The following is a 20,490-nucleotide window of genomic DNA, read 5'->3' as shown; positions in this document are numbered from 1 at the left end:
GTATAATTCCACGCTGCTTCCCAAGTCCTACTTTTCCATTTAGAACAAGGAATAAAGTCCCAGGTATGACCTCCCATAGTGATGGACCTCAAACCATCGTCAACTATCCAGCCCTGCCTTTGGCTCAGTTGAGGTTCCTGCTTACCCCTCTTCCCAAGTTTTAACACATTACCCTTCCCCCCAAGTACTCCTATTTCCTTGAGTCAGAGCCCTGACTTTGATCCTTCAACCTCTGAGTAAGTACCATTTACCTGAAATCAGTTCAGGTAATAGTCCATTGTGGACTCACTATTGCTATGGCCCTCTCACCTAGTAGAATATATTTCATCTTGGAGGGCCATTTCAGTGCATCTCTGTCTCCCACTGGGAAAGACTGAGGGCAGGAGGAGAAGTGAGTGACAGAGGATGTGATGGTTGGATGACATCACCAACTCAATGGACAAGATTTTGAACAAACTCTGGGAGACAGTGAAGAACAGGGAAACCTGGCATGCTGCAGTCCATGAGGTCGCAGAGTTGAACAGTGCTTAGCAACGGAACAACAATTCCCTCCCACTAAACCAGCCCATTATACCTGTGACTTGCTCACTTGAATTAAATTCCTTAGGGCCTAAAAGCTATCTGCTTCCTTCTTTTGCAATGTTGCTTTCCAAGAGGAATTCTCTAGCCTTCTATATGTTTTAATATGCTAGAGCATTTCATCAAAGTTCATTAGCATCACTTTCATGTTGGAATTCTCAGCCTTTATTCTGGAGTAATTGTGATATCATCATTCTTTGTTCAAGGTACACACACAGGTTTCATAGCCTGCCTAACATATCTAGTATCTCCATGTCTGAGATCAAAGACTTCAGTTTCGGCATTTACGATTACCTAGCAAGGCTCTTCTGCAAGAATTGGGGCCTCAGAGTTCCATTACTGTCTGGTGGTCACTGTACCAAACTGATACTCAAAAAAAAGAAAAAAGTCACATGTTTCGGTCTCTTCCAGATTATTAATTCTAAAAATACACAAAACCAATAATATTCCACAGCTCATTAAAAGTCTTTCATAATAGGACTCAAATCTAATATCAAGATTATATTTTTCAGTGTGGTGTTGGCACAAAAGATATATACATCAACGGAATGGAATAGAGAGCCCAGAAATAAATCCACCATCTATAGTCAATTAATCTTTAACAAAGGAGGAAAGAATATTCAATGGAGAAGAGACAGTCTCTTCAGCAAGTGGTGTTTGAAAATCTGAACTGCTGCTGCTGCTGCTGCTGCTAAGTTGCTTCAGTCGTGTCCAACTCTGTGCGACCCCATAGACGGCAGCCCACCAGTCTTGCTTGTCCCTGGGATTCTCCAGGCAAGAACACTGGAGTGGGTTGCCATTTCCTTCTCCAATGCATGAAAGTGAAAAGTGAAAGTGAAGTCACTCAGTCGCGTCCGACTCTAGCAACCCCATGGACTGCAGCCCACCAGGCTCCTCCGCTCATGGGACTTTCCAGGCAAGAGTACTGGAGTAGGGTGCCATTGCCTTCTCCGAAAATCTGAACAGTTACATGTAAATCAATATAATTAGAACACACTAACACCATACCAAAAAAAAAAAAAAACTCAACATGGCTTAAAGAACCTAAATATAAAACATGAAACCATAAAACTAGAAGAGAACATAGGCAAAATATTCTGACATAAATCATAGCATTATTTTCTTAGATCAGTCTCCCAAGGAAAAAAGAAATAAAATCAAAATGAACAATGGTACATAAACTTAAAAAACAAGGGAAACCATCAACAAAATGAAAAGACAACCTATGGGAGAAAACATCATTTGCAAATGATGAGACCAATGAGGGTTAATAGTCAAAATATTTAAACAGCTCATACAAGTTAATATCAAAAATAAAAAATCCAATCAAAAAAATGAGCAGAAACCTAAGTAGATATTTCTCCAAAGAAGACATACAGATGGCCAACAAGCTCATGAAAAGATGCTCAACATCCCTAATTATTACAGAAATGCACATCAAAACCACAATGAAGTATCCTCACACCCATTAGAATAGCTATTATTTAAAAGTCTACAAATAACCTATTGCATAGCACAAGGAACTCTGCTCAATGTTATGTGGCAGCCTGGATAGGAGGGGAGTTTGGGGGAGAATGAATACATGTATAAGTATGGCTGCCCACATGAAACCATCACAATATTATCAACTGGCTATACTCCAAAACAAAATTAAAAGTTTAAAAAAAAGAGGCTACAAATAATAAATGCTAGAGACAGTATATTACGCCAAAGTCTTTGACTGTGTATATCACAACAGATTGTGGAAAATTCTTAGAGAGATGGGAATACCAGACCACCTGACCTGCCTCCTGAGAAATCTGTATGCAGGTCAAGAAGCAACAGTTAGAACTGGACATGGAACAACTGACTGGTTCCAAATAGGAAAAGGAGTACGTCAAGGCTGTATATTGTCACCCTGCTTATTTAACTTATATCCAGAGTACATCATGCAAAATGCCAGGCTGGATGAAGCACAAGCTGGAATCAAGATTGCCGGGAGAAATACCAATAACCTCAGATATGCAGATGACACCATCCTTATGGCAGAAAGTGAAGAAAAACTAAAGAGCCTCTTCATGAAAGTGAAAGAGGAGAGTGAAAAAGTTGACTTAAAGCTCAACATTCAGAAAACTAAGATCATGGCATCTGGTCCCATCACTTCATGGCAAACAGATGGGGAAACAATGGAAACAGTGACAGACTGTATTTTCTTGGGCTCCAAAATCACTGCAGATGGTGACTGCAGCCATGAAAGTAAAAGATGCTTACTCCTTGGAAGAAAAGCTATGACCAATCTAGACAGCATATTAAAAAGCAGAGACATTACTTTGCCAACAAAGGTCCATCTAGTCAAAGCTATGGTTTTTCCAGTAGTCATGTAGGGATGTGAGAGTTGGACTATAAAGAAAGCTGAGCACCAAAGAATTGATGCTTTTGAACTGTGGTGTTGGAGAAGACTCTTGAGAGTTCCTTGGACTGCAAGGAGATCCAACCAGTCATTCCTAAAGAAGATCAGTCCTGAATATTCATTGGAAGGACTGATGCTGAAGCTTCAATACTTTGACCACCTGATGCAAAAAACTGACTCATTTGAAAAGACCCTGATGCTGGGAATGATTGAAGGCAGGAGCAGAAGGGGATGACAGAGGGTGAGATGGTTGGATGGCATCACTGACTCTATGGACATGAGTCTGAGCAAGCTTCAGGAGCTGGTGATGGACAGGGAAGCCCTGCGTGCTACAGTCTATGGGGTCACAAAGAGTCGGACACAACTGAGCAACTGAACTGAAAGAGGCTGTGGACAAAAGGGACCCCTCCTACACTATCGGTGGGAATGTAAATTGGTACAGTCACTCTGAAGAACAGTATGGAGGTTTGTAGGGCTGCCCCCCACAGGCCTACAAGCCCTGTGCTTGCCTGGTCAAAACTAAAGAAAGAACCCAGAATCAGCAAGAGAGACATCAGTGGTTTAATTGGCAGGGGTGGGGATTAGGTGTGGCAGGGAAGGCTTGCATATCTGAAGCAAGGACCTGGAGCAATAGCCCACCATGTGCAGTGGATACCTGGCAGGGCAGGGTGGCAATCTTCACTCCTGAGGGTGAGGGGAGCTTACCAGTTATAGGGGAATTGATGTCAGGTATGCTTGTTAGCTATCAGGGAAACAGCAGTGACGTGCCCCTCACAGCCCCTTTGATAAGAACAATTACTAGCCGGGGCCTGTGGTAAGTACAGAGGAAGGTCATACATGTATATAGTGTACAGGTAAAATCAGGCGGGGGTGTACAGAGAGCAAGGAACAGCGACCTTGAGCGGCCTGACCATACACTCCACTCCTACAGACCCTGCCCAACCCTTACAATCTTGGTCCCCCCATCCCCTCACCCTCACCGTATCCGTTCAGGTTTGCTAGGGGCACTGAAACCAGATACCACAATACAGACAGTAGGGGCCAGAGTATCAAGATTAAGATACCTAGTATGCCCAGAACAGTCATTGGCCAGGATGTGGGCAAACTTTGGAGCCAAAGCACTTACCTGATCAGTGGAAAGGGAGTCAATAGCAGCAGTGCCCTGTGCGGTTCTAAGGAAGGACAGGCCACCCCTGGTTTTCACAAACCCAGAGCCATCCCCACGGGGAGAGGAAGACCCACCTTTTAAAAGAAACAGTCTGATGGTCTGGCCAGAAGTCAGCGGTCACAGTACGTATCTTCATCTCGTGTGATGCTGAGTGCTGTTAAAGGTGGACCCATTAAGTCTTTCCAAACAAAAGCAATTAACCCCACTAAATGGACTATATGCCAGAAGTCCAGCCTATTCCTCTCCGTATAGCACAGTCTGGGGGGCGGCTCATGGGCTGTTGGTCATTCAGTAATGTTTATTGACAGGAGTCTTTCTGATGTATCAGCATGTGGGACCGGAAGATGATGAGCCTTTCCCCTCATTGTCAGTAACCCCCACATAATCACATTAGGCAGGTCAATTTTTCATGGAATCCAGAGGAGGACAACAATGCCATTTCACTGTAGACCCAGAAATTTGACTCATTTCACAGGGATGCCAGTGGTGTTGCTCAGTCCTCAAATAGATTTCCTCCCACAGACTAGGGATGAAACCAAAGACATCCAACAGGTACAACAGAGGGGAGATCATGACAATTAAGCAAAATACAAGCAGTAACCTCATTCTGAGATAATGTCCTGGTCTGCAAACAGTTCAGAAAACAAGCTTTCCACAATACAAGAACGTGCCTAAAATCATGTATACGATGGCCACCTAGTTTTACTTCCAATGTCTGCACCACAGCTACTCCATTTTGACTTTCAAATACATCCACATCCTCAAAGGCCAAAGAACATATACAAGGCACGTCCAAAAAGATTACAGGAGGTTAAAGTTCCAGAGAGCACAGGTAGGTTATTTATATCTCAAAAGGACAAGAGAAATACCAGTTCCTTCTAGAAAGCTAGCTTAACCTATTACAAGACTCACTACAATAGCAGTCATTAGACACCATTGTTCTCCAGATCTCTTGGCAGCCTCCAGTTAGCAAGGACAGCCACCCTGGAGCCCCACATACTAGTGGACAGCCACCCCGGGATTTCCAATAACTTTCGGCTTGACCTACGGAACTTTGGGGCCCCACGTGTTAGTGGATGACCCCCACAACTTTCCACTCCCTATGCTGTATTTCCTGCCACATCCACGCTCACGAGGGTTTCCTCTGTCTCCTGGCTGCTACAACAGTAGTTGGGCTGCACCCTGTAGGGCTGTGGTTGTCCATCAGAAAGAGCCCAGAGTCAACAACAAACACCAGTGATTTAATAGAGGGGGAACTTAACTTCTGAAGCAAGGTCCTGGAATGATACCCGACTGTGTGCAGCAGACAGCAGAATCTGGCAGCTGTCCTCATTCCTGGGGGCAGGGGAGATAACCAGTTAGTGAGGAATTGAGGGCAGGCGGCTCATTAGTTACCAGGGAAACCAGCAGAGGGGCACGCCCCTCACTGCCCCTTTGATAAGAACAATCACCATCTGGGGCCTGGGGCAAGCAGAAAGGAAGGTCAGTTGTGTGCATAGGGTACAGGTGAAGCAGGCACTGGACAGGAGGGGATGCACAGAGAACAAGAGAACAGCCATCTTGAGTGTCCTAAACATAGAAGCTTCCTTTAAAAACTAAAAATAGAACAGCCATATGATCCAGCAATTCTACTCTTGGGTAAACATCCAGAAAAATTGAAAACACTAATTCAAAATGATACATGCACCCCAATGTTCCCAGCAGTACTATTTACAATAAATAACCAAGACATGGAAACCCAAATGCTTATCAACAGACAGCTGATTTAAGATGTGAAGTATATATATATATATATATATACACACAATGGAATATTGCTCAGCCATTTAAAAAAATGAAATAATGCAATTTTCAGCAACATGGACCTACAGATTATCATACTAAGTGATGTCAGACAGAGAAAGACAAATATATATTACTTACATGTGGAATCTAAAATGTGATATAAACAAACTTATTTTAAAACAGATACAAACATAAAAAACAAACTTATGGCTACCAAAGGGAATGGGAGGGAAGAGAGGGATAAATTAGGAATATTTGATTAACAGATAAAACTTCTTTATAAAAATAGACTAGCAACAGGATTTACTGTGCAGCACAGGGAACTATATTCAATATCTTGTAATTACCTATAATGGAAAATAAACTTAAAAAACTATGTATATACATAAATTTATATAACTGAATCACTTTGTTACACACTTGAAATTAACACAGTACTGTAAATCAACTCTACTTCAATTTTTTTTAAAAAAATTTGAAAAAAAAGACACTACTGTTTTGCCTCTTCCTTTAGATGAGGAACCTGTTGGAATGCACACCACAGGCCTGAAAGCCTTGCCGTTGCCCAGTGGAGAGACTGAAGAGAGACAGAAACACCAACAGAGGCATCAACCATTTATTGGACAGGTCGCTTACACATCCAAAACAAAGGTCCTGGAGAGACAGCCCCCTGCGCACGACAGACGGCACGCAGCACTACGCTTGTTGTTGGGGGGGGCGGGGAGGCGGCGGTGAGCCTACCGTTTATAGGGGGAACTGACACCGGGTTGGCTCATCAGTTACTAGGGAAACCAGCGCTAGGGCAGGGGGCAAACGTGCAGGCAGTTACTGATTAAGCCGGATAATTAAAAAAACTGGGGAATCATGTGAGTGAGGCAGGGACTGGTCAGGCAGAGCGAGTCCAGAGTGTAGGACAACAGCTATCATGAATGGCCTGACCACACAGTACATAAACTTTCAGGGCCTGTTTCTTGTCCTATTGAAGGGATAAAACAACTTATAAAGTTTCCAAAGGATTCAAACAGAAAAGGGATACAAAGTATCGAGGTGGCCAGAAAGTTCTAGTTTTCCATGTTATGGGAAAACGCAGACGAAATTTTTGGCCAGTCCAATATTTGTCACATTGACTTACTCAAGACGAACATTTATTAAGTTCTACTGTTTTTATTATTATGAAGAACACTAACTTTACATGTGTGGATTTGTGAAGTTCATGATTTGAAATAATCACTTGAATTTCAAAGAAAAGAAAAACTCATGGCAATGGAAGGCCCATGCATCTCTACTCAACAAAACCACATTTGAAAGTGATTATCTATGTCACCTGACCCCCTACCCCTCTACTCCAAAGATTTTTCTGAAACACAGTAACAGTGGAAGCAGAAAGTAAACCCACAAGTGAGATCTGTTTAGAAAGACACCATGAATTGAAAAGGAAGGAAGAAAGGATTCAAGTACAGCGGCAACATTACCCAAAGATTTGCTAGGAAGCAGCAACCAAGCTGGCTTGAAGAAATCTCTGGCCAGATTAAAGGCAAAGTCAGTTAAAAATCACAAACATGAGTCACTAGGATGATGATGCTCTCTAAACATTCCAGCCACAATGGAACAAGAGAAATAGAGCATTTAAGAGAAATTACAGAGTTGTAATGCTATGTTGGGAGTAAAAACTTAGTTCCAATAAAGTCCTGTTTGTTATTTTTTTTCTAGTACAGCATGTTCCCAGAGGCAGTTAAAGGACTGCCGGCACAGCAATCAAAACTTAGGATCCATCTTCTTTTAGGGTTTTACCCACCCTTTCCACACCACACCTAAGAATAAATCTTGGAAGCGGAGGAGATGACAGGTACCCTGGCCTCACAGATTCTCAGCCTTCCACGCCCCGGGTGGAGCCAGCAGTCACTACAGAGAGAATAGACTGAAAGTACCGGGGCCTCGGCATCACGGCCACCGCCGCTGGTACCCACTGAGCTGGGGCAAGAGGCGCCCATAGCTGAGACCCCCAACAGCTTCTCACAGACCTCTCCCCTCTCCTCCCACTGTTTCAATTTATGTGCTGTGTTAGGCAAAAAATTTGAAAATGAAAACAGAGCCTGGGGTCAGGGAAGAACAAATCTAGTATCTTGCACCTGGGGTCTAGATTGCCTTCTGCCACCACTGGAGCGGTGAAGGGAGTCTGCTTAAATATCAGTGTTTTTAACAGTTGCTACCAGTCTTGCATACTTTGTGTTTCCTTGCTCTGAAGCGAAATCCCTATTCACTGTCTAGTGGTAAAATGTCTGTCGTTGTTGTTCAGTCGCTATGTTTGACTCTCTGCAACCCCATGGATTGCAGCATGCCAGGCTCCTCTGTCCTTCACAATCTCCCAGAGTTTGCTCAAATTCATGTCCGTTGAGTCAGTGATGCTATCTAACCATCCCATCCTCTGTAGCCCGCTTCTCCTCCTGCCCTCCATCTTTCCCAGCATCAGGATCTTTTCCAGTGAGTCGGTTCTTTGCATCAGGCGGCCAAAATATTGGAGCTCCAGCTTCAGCATCAGTCCTTCCAATGAATATTCAGGATTGATGTCCTTTAGGCTTGACTGATTTGATTTCTTTGCTGCCCAAGGAACTCTAAAGTGTCTTCTCCGGCACCATAATTCAAAAGCACCAATTATTTGGGGCTCGGCCTTCTTTATGAACTAACTCTCACATCCATACATGACTACTGGAAAAACCACAGCTTTGACGACACAGAAATTTGCTCTCTGCTTATTAATGTATTGTCTAGTTTGTCACAGTTTTCCTTCCATGGAGCAAGCATCTTTTAATTTCATGGCTGCAGTCACTGTCCACACTGATTTTGGAGCACGAGAAAATAAAATCTGTCACTGCTTCCACTTTTTCTTCTTCTATTTGCCATAAAGTGTTAGGACTGGATTCCATGATCTTAGTTTTTTGAATGTTGAGTTTTAAATCAGATTTTTCACTCTCCTCTTTCACCCTCATCAAGAGTCTCTTTAGTTCCTCTTTACTTTCCGCCATTAAAGTGGCATCATCTGATATCTGAGGTTATTGATATTTCTCCCAAATGTCTGTGTTTACAACAATGTTGGTTCTGTGACATTCCCCAAATCTGGACTTGATCGCCTCTTACAATGAAGTGAACAGTTCCTCAAAATTCCTTTGAAATGTTGTTGCTGGTTTCCTGTTCTGATCGCTGTCACGTTAATGCAAGCCCTAATGAGCTCAGGCCGGAAACTTGACAGCTGCTCCTAATAAACTCGCCAGCCTCTGGACTGCCATGCACAATCCCACAAGAATAATCTCTCCAACCTGTACCTGTGGGAGATCCTCTTCATACACACTCCCAGTCTCCTTGGCTGACTCTTCTCACCTACTACCTTCCAAGTCCCCCTAGTGTCTTCAGTTTTGGAGATCATCTTTCTGGCCACACATCCTTACCCTTTGGACTCTGGTCATTATACCTGCCAACCCCTTGTCTGTGGCTAGCTCCTACCTCCCGCTTCCATTTCTCCATCAAACCACAATTCTACCACTTTCAGAACTTTACCTGGGACTCATCTTTAATCACAAGTGAACGTCCTCTTTTCTGTACCTTAAACTGGGGTCTAAGTGCCTCAGAACACTAAGAGGGATCAGGAAGACCATGCATTTGCTCCAATAGCTCTCAAAGTGTGCTTGCAAATGTCTGCCTCAGAATTAGCATTGGTTAAATGAGACCTCACCTCACAGACCTACCTACTACATCAAAATCTTTAAGAAAAAAACACCCCAAATGTATATTTTAAACAATCTACTCAAGCCATATGCCCATTCAGTGTGAGACCCATAGATTTTGCCAAACTCATTTGATAGATAATGACTCCTGTTCACTGGGTGTGGACAGTCTGCCAGGCATGTTACATGCATTAACTTATTCAATCCTCACAATATCCTTATGAGATGAGTATTATTCTTTTTACTATTATTTCATCCTTTTTAAGGATAAGGAAACCAAATCTTCTTCTCAGAGTTAATTAATTCACATAAAATCATACTGAAAGTGGCAGAGACAGGACTCAAACCCAGAGAAATATACTCCCAGATTCAGAGACCCAAAGAAATATACTCATAGAGACTGCAGAATGACAGCCTGGCCAGGTCACTTTTAGAAGTTTACATTCCATTCTAATCCTCTGTTACAAGAGTAGCACTGACATATCTGCATTCAGCCAGGGGAGCAAGAAAGTGAGAGCTCCCGATGGGTTCATGTAGGCACTGGGCCTGGATGACTCAGAAAGAAAGCAGAGTGTCAATATTTCGTTAACAACAGAACCTTTTGATCTTGTTCATTTCAAGATCTTGCCTCTACTTCCCACCTCCCTGGCTTGGTAGGAATAGTCTCAGAGACTAAATAAATGATAAAACACCCTACCCAGCCCAGCAAGTGTTTTCATCATGCCTGGTGGAAAGTGTTTTTGTGGTGATGAACAGTTTCATTACCTCTTCAATAAGGCCCCTTTTTAGTAATTGCTTTTGAGAAAATTGCAGTCTGGGGTTCATCTCAAGCACCACTCAGAGACATGAGCAAAGTCTCCCAAGTACAATTCAGATGGTTCTAAGGAAAGCAGTCTTTCTGATGATACAAAGCCCCTTTGAAAATTACTTAACTTCACAAGTGTTCTCCAAGGACTTTGTTTTCATCTCAATCTACCCTTCCTTGTGTCTCATAAATACTTACAAAAAATCAGACAAAACAAAGGTAATTTCGTGGTTGTTTCACTAATTTAGTGGGTGGATACAGAGATACCAGATAATTAATTTGTGTTCACTAACACAAATGGTTCAAGTTAAAATGCTAAAAACTGTTGCCTACAATGGATTAAAGGCTTCCCTGGTGGCTGGGTCGGGAAGATCCTCTGGAGAAGGAAATGGCAACCCACTCCAGTATTCTAGCTTGGGAAATCCCATGAACAGAGGAGCCTGGCAGTCTACAGTCCATGGGGTCACAAAGAGTCAGACACAACTTAGTGACTGAACACCACCACCACCACCACAATGAATTAAAACCCCAAAACACATCTAGATTCATTTGGTAGGGCTTCAGGGATCATTGAGACTAATTTTTATTTGAAGGAAAGCAAAAATGAATCTTCATGTCCCTGTGGAACTCTCCTTTGCCCGCAAAAACTAGAAGCACCTAACACACTCCCTGGACCCAAGCATTGCCAACACAAGGTACGCAGGGTGGCGTGGGGCATTGCCCTGGAGAAGAACTTTGGATCTGGGGAGGAAATGAGCCCAAATTATAACAGCTTATTTCATCTTGACATTTCTGAGTTTCAGCTTGTGTTAAGACTTTCCCCCCGCATATACTATGATCCCTTTTGTGAATTTCACTTCCTCTGCTATTTCTTAAAAGCCAGTGGGTTTGGGCTTCATATTTCTACACACAGGCCTCTTCAGAAATTTCTTCTGTTCCTAGAACATTATTTGGGAAGATCCCCTGGAGAAGGGAAAGGCTACCCACTCCAGTATTCTGGCCTGGAGAATTCCATGGACTGTATAGTCCATGGGGTCGCAGAGTGAGACACGACTGAGCAACTTTCACTTCACTTAGAACATTAATTACTCCAAGTTGATGATGCCTAAATCTTTATTTCCAGCAAAATCTTTGTCTCCTGAGGTTCAGATCCAAAAATCTAGACGCTTCATGGGCATGCCTGAATATCTCACAGGCCCTCATATTTCCACATCCAGTCCTGAACTATGCTTCCCCCTGATTATTGTAATCACCCAAGCCAGGCATCTGGGCATGACAAGAACCCCTTCCCTTTCCCTATCAACCAATCAACCTGCCAGACACACACCTGTCTCCAGAGTCTTTCTCGGAGGGACTTTCCTCCCCTTCCTTTCCAACATGTTAGCCCATCTCAGCTCAAGATTCATCCTGCCATAACTGACTTCATCAACTTTCTGCCTGATCACACTGTTAATAGTTTCCTTATCCTTCAGATCATCCTCTTTCACATGGCCCTAGACTTAGAGAAGTTTCTCTTTTATAACACATATAATTTATAGACTTATAATTATAGGCTTCCCTGGTGGCTCAGAGGATAAAGCATCTGCCTGCGAAGCAGGAGGCCCGGGTTCAATCCCTGGGTTGGGAAGATCCCCTGGAGAAGGAAATGGCAACCCACTCCAGTATTCTTGCCTGGAGAATCCCATGGACAGAGGAGCCTGGCAGGCTACAGTCCACAGGGTCACAAAGAGTGGACATGACTGAGCGACTTCACACACACACACAATTTATAGACATTCAGTTCAACTCATGTGCTCAGTTATGTCTGACTCTTTGCCACTGTAGCTCACCAGGCTCCTTTGTCCATGGGATTTTCCAGGTGAGAGTTTGGAATGGAATGTGTTGCCATTTCCTCCTCCAGAGGATCTTCCTGACCCAGGAATCAAACCCACATCTTCTTTGCCTCCTGGATTGGCAGGCAGATTCTTCACCACTGTGCCACCTGGGAAGCCAACAATTTATATATTATATATAACTAAGCTATATGAATGAGAAGGCAATGGCACCCCACTCCAGTACTCTTGCCTGGAAATTCCCATGGACGAAGAGCCTGGTAGGCAGCAGTCCATGAGGTCGCTAGGAGTCGGACAGACTGAGCGACTTCACTTTCACTTTCACTTTTCCCTTTCATGCATTGGAGAAGGAAATGGTAACCCACTCCAGTGTTCTTGCCTGGAGAATCCCAGGGACAGAGGAGCCTAGTGGGCTGCCGTCTGTGGGGTTGCACAGAGTCGGACACGACTGAAGCGACTTAGCAGCAGCAAGCTATATGAAATAGCAAGAAATTAGGATCATACCAAATAAATGGATTGAGAAGTGTGGCAGATTGAATTATTGGTCCCAATTCTGTACCCATGTGTTATATGGCTTTGCAATTCTCCACTACAAGCAGGGTGTAATCCTCACTTTTTGATTTGCAGCTCAGCAACAGGATCTGTGCCTCTGAGTAAATGAGGGTAGAAGTAAGACGACAACTCACCTTGCCACCCTTTACAAGAATATTTAGAATCTTTCATTTTATTATTAGAAAATTTTATCATTTCAAATTAGTATCTGGGGGGGGGAGGAGGGGAATAAAAAGAAGAAAGAGACTGTAATTAACACCAAAGAAACCATTATTGGTTGTGGAAATTCAAGCATCAAGTAGTGTTTTTTTCCTCCAGTATTCCCATAGCTACAGAGATCAGTCATTCAGTCATGTCCGACTCTTTGCGACCCCATGAATCGCAACACACCAGGCCTCCCTGTCCATCACCAACTCCCGGAGCTCACTGAGACTCACGTCCATCGAGTCAGCGATGCCATCCAGCCATCTCATCCTCTGTCGTCCCCTTCTTCTCCTGCCCCCAATCCCTCCCAGCATCAGAGTCTTTTCCAATGAGTCAACTCTTTGCATGAGGTGGCCAAAGTACTGGAGTTTCAGCTTTAGCGTCATTCCTTCCAAAGAACACCCAGGGCTGATCTCCTTCAGAATGGACTGATTGGATCTCCTTGCAGTCCAAGGGACTCTCAAGAGTCTTCTCCAACACCACAGTTCAAAAGCATCAATTCTTTGACACTCAGCCTTCTTCACAGTCCAACTCTCACACTCATAGCTACAATTATCTGCAAATTGATCCTACTCAACACAAAAGCCATGGAATCCAGGAATCCCTATCTTTCTCTATGCTCTAGACAATAGAAAAAAGAGAAAAGTAGGTAGAGAGTGGTGAGAGGTTGGAGGATAGAGAACAAAAGAGAAGAAATATAAGAAGCCCGTCCTGAAGGCTGGCCACCACATTGGAAAAGGTAAATGTCTTCTCGTGAATCTTAAGGGTGGGCTCTTTTCTATTCTTATTGAGTTTCTTATACTAACACTCTGACAACCAGTGTCTTCTGTAGAGTTGGCTTCTGAACGATGAATATCTTGTGTTGTACATTTCAGGCTTCTCTGGAGGGCCCTGTGGAGCCTCCCACTGAAGAGTCCCAAACATGGGAACTTTAATTCTGGTTCAACCTCTTTCATCATTGCTCCAGTGTCTCCCACCAGTGGTCAATATCACAGCCTATGCTGCTGAGGTTCCTACACCCAGAAAGCATCCCTTCTTGCTGAGGACAAACAAACTTGACCAAACTACCTTCTGTTGTGTCTTCCCAACCCTTGGAAAACTCACGCTTCCTTGACATACCAAGGGTCAGCAAGCAGGCGCTCTACTGCCGTCCCATCTCTCAACCCACCTCCTTGTTGCAGGTCTTACTTCCCCTCCTCAGACAGGCAGAGAAACATAAGAGCAAGTTGTCACAATGAGGAACAAGAGTAATCCAGCCTTTCCTTCTTCAAAACACCAACTCTCTTTGCAGTTGATCTCTTGGAGTGCACCCCCCCCCCGCCATTCTGGGGAGGAAAGGGAGAATTTCCCCATATTTCAAAGGACTGTGATGATGCTTTTCCTCACCCCAGGCTTCTTTCACAGACCAGGAAGGCAGTGGTGATTAGAGGTAATGGGGCTGATTTGACTACTTCTTCATAAACAAACCCCATAAAGCAGAAACCCTATGAAGTTTCTGCTTCAACTCTAGGCATTCATTTGCATCTCTCTCTAGAATGTGGGAGTATTTAGTGACTTTAGTTTTCAGTTTGGGCCCTCTTTGAATGACATAGGAGCAGTTTCTTTCAAGTTGAGAATAAATAATATTCAATCAGCTATGTAAAAGAATCAGATCTGATTTAGACTAAGACTTTCTGTGTACCTTATCTTCTCTTTCTCCTTCTATGACATTTTACAATGTTTCTCTGACATTTGGACAAGGGATTTCAAGTCTACCTGAGAGCCTTCTTTGGTGACTGAAGTTATCAAGGAAGGTACATTGTATCTCAGATAATCTCAGATAGCAAATTATGTGATTCTCCCTGGCTACTTGGAAAACTGTAGTGATCACTGCAGGACCAGTTGTATGCTTTGTGGAAAAGTGAGTCTTGATCAACTAGCAATGCCTTTTGGGGTACAGGTTGGAGGGAAGAGAACAGTCATATTGACTATTTGCTGGCCATGATATATATGCTTCTTATATTACAAGGGAAATTTCCTTGCTTAGTTTATCTTTTTTCCTTTGTAAAAAGGATTTTTCTAAAATTTCAGGGCCAGCATATATGTGAGTTATTTGTACTGGATAGTTCCTGTCCCTGATTCTGTGCCCACCAGCATCTATAGTTTTTTACCTCCAAATTTTTACCCAAAAATTCCTTTAACTTTTATTTCAAACAGAATTATACTTTCAGCGTACCTTCAGGCTGAATGCTTAGATCCAAATAAAATTCAATCAAGTCACAAAGAGTGTCTAAAATGATGTTCCAATTATCTTGCACAAGATTGTCAATTATGAGGTCTATGAATAATTCCTCCTCATCAAAAGCTTTATTTCACCTTGACTTCAGTCTGGAGTTCCTTTCAACCTATCTCTGAGTTCCTCTTAAAGGGAATGTTACCATATAAATATAAGCCCCAGAAAGCAAAAAATTTGTAAGACTTCCCCTTAAAGTGTTGAAGAAGATACAGGTTTCACTATAATAGGTTTTAAGCACTCCAGTATTAGAGCTAAGTGGGCAAAATAATGTGACATCAATTTCCAAAGTGCTTCAGAATTAGGGAAATACTACTTCTCAACCTCTTGTCCTCAGAATCAGACAGCAACCTTGCTGTCTTTTCCCTCCATGTGATAGCTAGTTCCCTTAGCAACCTAAAGATGTTAAACAGTATTTTCCTTCCTGCCATGCACTTCTTTTCTTCTCACATCTTTCCTAGTGGAGAGAGTCTTTGATATGAGAGGGTGAAGAGAAAACTATTGGGATGAGTAGAGTAACTCAGCTAAATTAAACATGGAGAATCCATCAAGAGTTGCACTAGTCTCTGTGAAGACTCTGAATGCCTAAAGCTTACTCTTTCAACAGACATAGCCATATACCCACCCTTCCAGGAGACAGCCAATGATTATCATGACACTGAGAACCACCTCTAAGATAGAGTCTAGACATCAGAGTTGGGAGGGAGAGAGGAATTTGTGCAGAAATATTAAAAAAGAGGAGGAAAACCTACAGAAGGACAGACAAAAGATGGGAATCAGTAGAAGAAGGGACTCCCAATCAGCGAAAGTGGCAGATTCTGTAACTTGGCAACCTTATGAGAAAGAAAGTGGGACAGGGGACAGCCACACATTTTGCACTATCCTTCAGACTATGTTGTCAACAGGTGGTAGTATGAGTCTTTTCTTTCAGTTAACCACTTGTACCTGTTTATTCTTCTAGATGTTATAGGCATAACCAAGAGGTAACACAAGGGATTATCATGCTAGGTTCTCTGAGGCCTAAAGGTGACTTTGAAGCAAAAAAAACTGATAAACTCAAAGCTCAATTAAATAGAGATGAGAGATCAGAAGGGGTGCTCTTATGCCCTCTGCTGATAGCAGAGCCATCAGGGATAAGGCAAGCTCCTCTTCTCTCCTGGTAAGAATTCAACCAATGAAGAGCCATGGATTCTTTGTTTTCCACAGCCTCTTCACTTCTTTCTCCCCTCTGTAGAAGAGTTCCCCTTCCTTTGCCTGAGGGGGACTTATCATGGTTGCAGGCCCTGAATTTCAATTCTCTGCTGATCCCCAAAAAAACGATCTTTGCTGCAGAAATATCTGGTAGGCTATTTGTTTTAGGTCAACAGAAGGTACACCCTGAATGGGTTCCACTTGGCTTGGCTCTAGGTTCCATTTACCATAGAAACAGATCAGCATCTTTAACATTCCCCCACCGACCTACCCACAGGTAAGGCCACAGTGAGATCATAAACCCTCCCTCTCATGCCATCCCCTTACTCTGCCATCTTCTTCTTGCCTTAGTTCAGTTCAGTTCAGTCACTCAGTCGTGTCTGACTCTTTGTGACCCCATGGACTACAGCACGCCAGGCCTCCCTGACCATCACCAACTCCTGGATCTTACTCAATCTCATGTTCATTGAGTCAGTGATGCCATCCAACAATCACATCATCTGTCATCCCCTTCTCCTCCCACCTTCAATCTTTCCCAAAATCAGGGTCTTTTCCAATGAGTCAGTTCTTCACATCAGGTGGCCAAATTATTGGAGTTTCAGCTTCACCATCAGTCCTTCCAATGAACACCCAGGACTGATCTCCTTTAGGAATGACTGGTTGGATCTCCTTGTGGTCCAAGCAATTCTCAAGAGTCTTCTCCAACACCATAGTTCAAAAGCATCAATTCTTCAGCATCAGCTTTCTTTATAGTCCAACTCTCACATCCATACAGGACTACTGGAAAAACCATAACTTTGACTAGATGGACCTTTATTGGCAAAGTAATGTCTCTACTTTTTAATATGCTATCTAGATTGGTCATAGCTTTTCTTCCAAGGAGTAAGCGTCTTTTACTTTCATGGCTGCAGTCACCATCTGCAGTGATTTTGGAGCCCAAGAAAATACAGTCTGTCACTGTTTCCATTCTTTCCCCATCTATTTGCCATGAAGTGATGGGATTGGATGCCATGATCTTTGTTTTCTGAATGTTGAGCTTTAAGCCAACTTTTCATTCTCCTCTTTTACTTTCTTCAAGAGGTTCTTTAGTTCTTATTCGCTTTCTGCCATAAAGGTGGTGTCATCTGCATATCTGAAGTTATTGATGTTTCTCCCAGCAATCTTGATTCCAGCTTGTGTTTCATCCAGCCTGGCATTTCACATGATGGACTCTGCATATAAGTTAAGTAAGCACAGTGACAATACACAGCCTTAACATACTCCTTTCCCGATTTGGAAACAGTCTGTTGTTCCATGTCCAGTTCTAACTGTTGCTTCCTGACCTGCATACAGATTTCTCAAAAGGCAGATCAGGTGGTCTGGTATTCCCATTTCTTTAAGAACTTTCCACAGTTTATTGTGATCCACACAAAGGCTTTGGCATAGTCAATAAAGCAGAACTAGATGTTTTTCTGGGACTCTTCTTGCTTTTTTGATGATTCAGCGGATGTTGGCAATTTGATTTCTGGTTCCTCTGCCTTTTCTAAATCCAGTTTGAACATCTGGAAGTTCACAGTTCACGCACTGTTGAAACCTGGCTTGGGGAATTTTGAACATTTCTTTGCTAGCATGTGAGATGAGTGCAATTGTGCGGTAGTTTGAGTATTCTTTGGCATTGCCTTTCTTTGGGATTGGAATGAAAACTGACTTTTGCCAGTCCTGTGGTCACTGCTGAGTTTTCCAAATTTGCTGGCATATTCAATGCAGCACTTTCACAGCATCATCTTTTAGGATTTGAAATAGTTCAACTGGAATTCCATCACCTCCACTGGCCTTGTTTGTAGTGATGCTACCTAAGGCCCACTTGACTTCACATTCCAGGATGTCTGACTCTAGGTGAGTGATCACACCATCCTGGTTATCTGGGCCATTAAGATCTTTTTTGTATAGTTCTTCTGTGTATTCTTGCCATCTCTTCTTAATATCTTCTGCTTCTGTTAGGTCCATACCATTTCTGACCTTTATTGTGCCCATCTTTGCATAAAATGTCCCCTTGGTATCTCTAATTTTCTTGATGAGATCTCTAGTTTTTCCCATTCTATTATTTTCCTCTATTCCTTTGCACTGAGGAAGGCTTTCTTATCTGTCCTTGCTATTCTTTGGAACTCTGCATTCAAATGGGTATATCTTTCCTTTTCTCCTTTGCCTTTACCCTCTCTTCTTTTCTCAGCTATTTGTAAGGCCTCCTCAACCATTTTGCCTTTTTGCATTTCTTTTTCTTGGGGATGGTCTTGATCACTGCCTCTTGTACAACATCATGAACCTCCATCCATAGTTCCTCAGGCACTCTATCAGATCTAGTCCCTTGAATCTATTTGTCACTTCCACTGTATAATTATAAGGGATTTGATTTAGGTCATATGTGAATGGTCTGGTGGTTTTCCCTACTCTCTTCAATTTAAGGCTGAATTTGGCAATAAGGAGTTCATGATCTGAGCCACAGTCAGCTCCCAATCTTGTTTTTGCTGACTGTATAGAGCTTCTCCATCTTTGGCTGCAAAGAATATAATCAATCTGATTAGAGTCACTTAGGAAGCCTTTTTTAAAAAATTTAAGATTGCACAGAAAACAAATTTATGGTTACCAAAGGGCAAAGGATAAATTAGGTGGCTGGGATTAATATATGCACATTACTATATATAAGATAGATAACCAAAGACCTACAGTAGCACAAGGAACTATACACAACATTTTATAATAACCAATAAGGGAAAGAATATATATGTGTGTGTGTGTATAAATATATTTAAATTTATAAATATTTTATAATAAATTTATAATAAATAAATTTATTTAAATATATATATATATCAACCCATCTATCTAATCATAATAATTTGGGTTATGAACAGACTTTGGGATGACCACACCCATCAAGGCCACCACATACCCTCATGATCTGCCCAAAGAAATGAAAATACAGGAGAAATTAACCCCACATCCTCTAACTTTATGGCCTTTCCTAATTCTGCAGCCAAAAGGAGTCACTGTTTCCTAATTAACATTAAGCTATAGATGTGACAGGGGAAGTCCTTTTACAATGTCTGCATATATCAAATCACTATGATAAATGACATGCACTTTAAATGTCTTATAATTTTGTCAATTATATCTAAACAAAGCCAAAAAAATAGACTATTAAGATGCAAAATAAGTTAAAGTTCAAAATTTATTATCATGAATTATCTGAGGATTCTGTTAAAATGCAGATTCTCCTTGAGAAGGTCTGGGGCCCTGTGAGTCTGCATTTCTAATCGGCTCCCAGGTGATGCTACTGCAGCAGGAGGTCTGCCCACTTTCTGCGTTCTAAGCTGCTAAAGTAGACTCTGATACCACCACTTAGGATAAGAAATGGCTGCTCCTCCATCACTAACTAAAGTTACATATTGACAGGAATCAGAGGCCATCAGACCAGAATAATTACTACAAAAATGTAAAAAAAAAAAAAACTCTTGTGGGGAAAAAAAAAAGTCCTTTATGGGTGGTTTCTTTAAAAAGTAGACTCAGCCCAAGGTGTTTTTGGGTCCCAGACTGACAGTGAAGGGCCCTGGGGGCTATAAAATTTAAGTCAGTTTTCCTGAAACCACACAACTGGGAGAAATGAGCATTTTAAGCATCAACTGACAACCATGCTTCAGCACTTCCTTTTGCTTGGATCTGCACCACGAGCTGCCATTGCAGCATCAATCTGGGGTGATGATGAGAAATCTCTTAGAAATGAGAAAGGAGAGAGCTGGGCAGTTCTATTTCCAGTTTTTTAAGGAATCAGGAAGCTTGGGGCTGGTGCACTGGGATGACCCAGAGGGATGGTACAGGAAGGGAGGTGGGAGGGGGTTCAGGATGGGGAACACGTGTATACCCATGGCAGATGCATGTTGCTATATGGCAAAACCAATACAATATTGTAAAGTAAAAAAATAAATAAATAGAAAAGGAGGAGCCAAGATGGCGGAGG

At 42.4% G+C, this 20,490-nt stretch overlaps 2 long non-coding RNA genes and 1 other non-coding gene across 5 annotated transcripts in view; 2 read left to right on the top strand and 1 right to left on the bottom strand.

The window, feature by feature from the left end:
* Positions 1-7,070, bottom strand: part of LOC133239158 (uncharacterized) — a 155,948-nt gene extending 148,878 nt beyond the window's left edge. For both annotated transcript variants that reach the window (XR_009733743.1, XR_009733742.1), the window contains exons 1-2: positions 6,558-7,070; positions 4,211-5,471 (exon numbers count right to left, since the gene is read on the bottom strand). This is a non-coding gene — a long non-coding RNA (uncharacterized LOC133239158). The remainder of the gene's footprint in view (positions 1-4,210; positions 5,472-6,557) is intronic.
* On the top strand, positions 5,440-7,539 carry LOC133239159 (uncharacterized). Of its 2 annotated transcripts, none has more exons than XR_009733745.1 (2): positions 5,440-5,618; positions 6,436-7,539. It is a non-coding gene; the product is annotated as an uncharacterized LOC133239159 (long non-coding RNA). The 2 variants fall into 2 exon arrangements; XR_009733744.1 differs by lacking the exon at positions 5,440-5,618 and adding an exon at positions 5,625-5,774.
* Positions 7,540-12,000: 4,461 nt separating this feature from the next.
* On the top strand, positions 12,001-12,072 carry TRNAR-GCG (transfer RNA arginine (anticodon GCG)). The gene has a single exon. It is a non-coding gene; the product is annotated as a tRNA-Arg (tRNA).
* The last annotated feature ends 8,418 nt before the right edge of the window (positions 12,073-20,490 follow it).

This window comes from Bos javanicus, chromosome 26 (assembly GCF_032452875.1).
Source record: "Bos javanicus breed banteng chromosome 26, ARS-OSU_banteng_1.0, whole genome shotgun sequence".
Classification (NCBI taxonomy): domain Eukaryota; kingdom Metazoa; phylum Chordata; class Mammalia; order Artiodactyla; family Bovidae; genus Bos; species Bos javanicus.
The sequence above is the reverse complement of the archived record's forward strand: the minus strand, read 5'-3'. Positions and strand labels throughout refer to the sequence as shown.